At 38.1% G+C, this 5,000-nt stretch overlaps 1 long non-coding RNA gene across 1 annotated transcript in view; it reads left to right on the top strand.

The window, feature by feature from the left end:
- The window catches only part of LOC137992678 (uncharacterized), a 19,577-nt gene that overhangs the window by 1,883 nt on the left and 12,694 nt on the right, over positions 1–5,000 (top strand). The window contains exon 2 of the long non-coding RNA XR_011121734.1: positions 1,301–1,430. This is a non-coding gene — a long non-coding RNA (uncharacterized lncRNA). The remainder of the gene's footprint in view (positions 1–1,300; positions 1,431–5,000) is intronic.

The raw sequence follows: 5,000 nt of genomic DNA on the forward strand, positions 1-5,000 counted from the left end.
CCCACTTTTCTGTTGGAAGTGTGAACAACATGAATGGTATTTCATCCGTCTGATTTATTTGAGCTGCTGGACAAAAAGGCATGACTGGAATACGAAGAGGGATCTCAACGACTTTGTGTGTTCAAGCTTCCAGCAAAACTTCAGGTTGAGCTCAATGACGTCGCGTATAATCCAAGAATGGCGGCCTGCATGTGTGTATTTTTAACAAGTATTTCATAAGGTTAGAAAGCTATTTCAAGATTGAAATTTTGGTGAAAACCTTTTCTTCTCATGAACTTTCTATTAATCATTTTGGAGTGAACTTTCCTTTAAATTTACATGTACAACCTCGGTTAATGCATTTCTCATGCCCTGATTGGTTCAATCAATCTTGATTATCAGCTCATATACCTTAGTTTGACCTGATATGATAAATGATTGCGCTAAGCATTGATAAGCTAAAATTTTTTCGCTGGAAAGCGAAATTTCTCTCTGAATAACGTTTTTGTGGAAAGTTTGGATCAATTCTGACGTTTAGAAGGACACGAAAATGTTTTTGTGATGAGCCTGCATGTCTGACCACAAGGTCTTACACAACATCCCATCAGTTCTCATCAAGTTTTTTCCATTTCACTCGGATTTGCTTGGTTTTTTCACTCGTATTTTGTACTTTCTATACTTTTGGACTTCAAGGAATTTAATAAAACAATATTATTCCATTCACACTTGTTGGATATGAGACTGGTCATAGCCAACTCGGTGCTACGTGCCTCCTTGGTTATTTACCGTCTCATATCCAACATGTGCTAATGGAGTAATAAGATTGTTAAATAAAATGTTTTTTCTCTGAAATTTTCAAGCTATCTATTGGAATAAGAACAACTGGAACAGTGACCTGAACACCCAGTTTCATGGTGGTGTGACTTGGTGTGTTAAAATTACAGAATCTTCAAGGAATTTAAGAATGAGCCCTCTTGATGAGTTTTGCCAATCTAAGGGCATACAGTAGTTCACCTGCAAAAATTAATATGTTTAAATATTTAAAAAGAGGACATCAAAAATTATGAACAAAATCTCACAAGTCCAGACCTTAAAAACAATAATTATTGTATTATCATACACTCTTAACATTACAAAATAAATTTGATATTGTGTTCTTCATCTTTGAACATGTACATGTAACAGAAACTCCTAGCATAAAGAATCCTTTAATATTAATTTAATATGCCTTAAAACACTCTGCTTTCAATGTTTCTTTCTTGATAAAAAAATTGAGAATGATTTTTTTAGTAATTCACTGATGTGCTGACTTATTTTGCAGGATTCCAACAGCAGGAGCGTGGGCTGCTGGAGGTGGAATTGCATTTTTGTATTTCACAGACTGGAAGGTTGTAACAAAAAGAATTCCCTTCATCAAAGACAAATATGATCATGAATCTCCCAAGTGACAGGTGTGTGATTGAGATGTGTTTACTATTACTTAGAGACAAGATTTTTATATTCGGCAGGGATGTATACAAAAATAATAATATTATTGTGGGTGCAATTATTATTATGAACATGATCTTGGTAACCTTTTTAAGGTTACTTGCCTGAACAGAGAGCTAAAAGAATAATGGTATCATTAATGGCAAATCTTGCAGAAAATAGACTTCTGTTTAACAAATCGAAAGTGGTTCCGAGCGTTGTCTTTACTCTTATCGACAATGATATTCGTCAGTGGTCAAAATGAGGCGCAGCTGAGTGAGTCTACAACAAATCTTGACCATTGTGATGACGAATATCGTTGTTGATACGAGTACAGACAACGCTGAACCACTTTCAATTTGTTTTTTTCCACAATATTCAATGCCATACCCTGGGTGCCAGAGGTTCTATTTTTCTTTTGTGAAAGGCGAGCCGTTAAAATGGAGAGGCGAAAAATAAGGGGGTTAAGAATCTCACTTCCATGCAATTTGGTCCAAATAAGATATCTTGCCAAACTGGTTTTCTACAGTGATGTCACTGTTGTACCCAATTCAAGTCCTTTGGGAATAGAACATTTTGATTTTGACATTTCCCATCTCTCAGCAACCAATCAAAAGCAAATTGAAACCACAAACTGATTGCTGTTGGTGGTTGCAGTTTAGTTTTCTCACACGTGACTAGCTTTTTACTGGAAACAGGATATTTCTAGTGTTATGGTTTTCGGATTTTCTTTCAGCTCTCGGATATGTGAATCAGTCAAGGCATTCAAAGGACAAATAACGACTACGATAGCAGCTTTTGGATCCACGATCATGCAAATACTGATTCACGATCATGCAAATACGAACAAACTTTCGGCACAAGTTGAAATATCATCCAATTCCACATGCTCACCCTTGATGAAATTCCTGAACAGGTTTCAATTCTAAAATCTCCGAAATCCAGAATTTACTGTGTATTGTACTCTGCAAACCCCTAAATGCTCGCTCGAATTCACAGCCTTCCACCGCCAGCTTTGTTTTCGTGGCACTCCTTTCACTCAAAACCGGTTTTGTGGCCTCTGGGGTGCACTATCGTTGTTCAACCTGTGAAATTGAGTGTTAGATTGTTTTTACTTGGAAAGTACTGGCACTGAGATTCTTAACCGCCGTGACCAGAGGTTCTTATTTTTCGCCTCTCCATTTTAACCGATCGCTCCTCGCAAAAGAAAAATAGAACTTCTGGCACCCAGGGTATCAACTTCAAAGAAAGTGTTTATTTCAGAGCGTGACCAAAATCATACATGTAACACAAAGAAAGAGCAATCGTTGTCTATAATTTTCTTGCAATATGATTTGTTTATTACCCAAAATGAGTGTTCCTAATTGGCTATCACATTGCATGGCAAACTGACGTGAGCATGACACGTACAGCTTAGTCTAGACTCTTATCAACAACAGAAAATTAGCCAATCAGATTGCCAGATTACAAGCAATTGTGGTAAAAAACTTGTTTTCTTTAGCAACTGGACAGATATGTTATTTTTTGACTGAACGTTTCTTTTCAAGATCAAACTACACGTACGTCTGTATGATATAAATCTTGGGAAAACCTCAAACAAGATTTTGGAATCCCTTACCAGAAGGTCATATGAGATACATGAATTTAATTAACCCATTGACCCCTGGGGGCTGGGAGTGGGACTTCATAGATTTTACTCGATCTGACAAAGGTTTGCAGGGGCTATGTCTTGTACTTTGGCTTGAATGACCTTTTAGCTTCCTTGCATTTCCCTCCCTCCTTCTAATATTTTAGTGCACATACATTCAATCAACTGGAAAGCCTTTCCATCGAAATTAATAAAGCAAGAAGCAAATCTTTTATTGTTGCTACATGGTACAGACCTCTCAACTCATCTTTTGAATTATTCTCAGATTTTGAATCTTTTGTGGGTAAGCTGGATGCTGAAGGGAAAGAGTATTACCTTATGGGCGACCTTAATTGTGATATGCTCCCATCATCTAGGGAACTACTACTGTTTCGTATAGGCATTTAAAAATGTTTGATCGTAATCTGTTTCATTTGGACATGTTGGCCCTACCGTGGGTTGATCTCATGGGAAAGCTTTGTTCTTCAAATTGTGTGGTTTGCATGCTCCACTCCGCACTAAATACGTTCGTGCCTCTAAAAGTCCTTGGATTACCCCTGACCTTAAGAATTTGATGTATCGGAGTCTAAAAATTAAGGCTTTGCGGACAGGCGATCCAAGCGAGTGGAGTAATTTTAAGAAGTTGCGTAATGATGTGAACAATATGATCAAGAATGTAAAAAAGTCCTACTATTATAACACTTTTGATACTCACAATGGAAATTCATGCAAAACATGGGAAACCCAAATTGTCCAGGGATATAGAAGAAGTGGGCACCTTTTTCAATGAATTTGTTAACCATACCAACATTTGTTTTAGTTTGCAGCATGTAACTCAATTGCACGTTTTGTCCCACCTAAATAAATTACGCAAGAGAAGGGGATAGGTCTGGATTCAGCCAGACTTCTAAAAGAATCTGCGGGTCACTTGCTCTGATATTCAATCAATCGATGGACAATGGTATTTTTCCCGATGAATGGAAGAATTCAAGAATGTCGCCTCTTTTTAAGAAAGTGGGAGTGATCCTTCTAATTATCGAGCGATTGTGGCCAAGGTTTTTGAACGAATTTTTTACCACAATTGCTTGTAATCTCGCAATCTGGTTGGCTAATTTGCCGTTGTCGATTAGAGTCCAGACAACGCTGCTCGCGTCATGCTCGCGTCAATTTGTCGCGCAATGTAATAGCCAATCAGAAACGCTCATTTTGGGAAATAAACCAATCATATTCAAGGCTGCTGCCTAAGAAAATTTTAAAGGGGCCCTCAAAGCTAAACGGTGCGAACTTAGGAGCCCAACATATGAAGTGAAAGGTGTTGCTGTGAAAAATTAAGGAGCCCAGAGCTATTCTTTGGGAGCCCCAGGCTACCGGGCTCCTGTTAGGCAACAGCCTTGATATTGCAAGAAAGTTATAGACAACGCTTGCTCTTTGTTTTCTGAAATAAACACTTTCTTTAGCGTTGAATATTGTGGTAAAAAACAAATCAAAAGTGGTTCAGCGTTTTCTGTACGCTTATCGACAACGATATTCGTCATCACAGTGGTCAAGATTTGTTGTAGACTCACTCGGCTACACCTCATTTTGACCACTGACGAATATCGTTGTCGATAAGAGTACAGACAACGCTGAACCACTTTCGATTTGTTAAGTTTATGGTCAGTTGTATCATTATCTAAATGAAAATAATCTTCTCAGCAGACATCAATCTGGTGTTCGCTCGCTTCATTCTTCAGTTACTGCTTTGATTGAAGCGAGTGATAAACGTACGATCAGGCACGGCGAACTCCTCTCCAGGCCCCCAAATTTGAAAGCACATTAAAAATGGTGGTCACCACGATCAAATTGTTTTGGCCGAACGGAGTAAAACTATGACCATATTTTAGCCCTCTTATTTAGCCAGGGCTTCCGATAGGATGCGCCATATTAT

This window comes from Montipora foliosa, chromosome 2, assembly GCF_036669935.1.
Source record: "Montipora foliosa isolate CH-2021 chromosome 2, ASM3666993v2, whole genome shotgun sequence".
NCBI classification, from domain to species: domain Eukaryota; kingdom Metazoa; phylum Cnidaria; class Anthozoa; order Scleractinia; family Acroporidae; genus Montipora; species Montipora foliosa.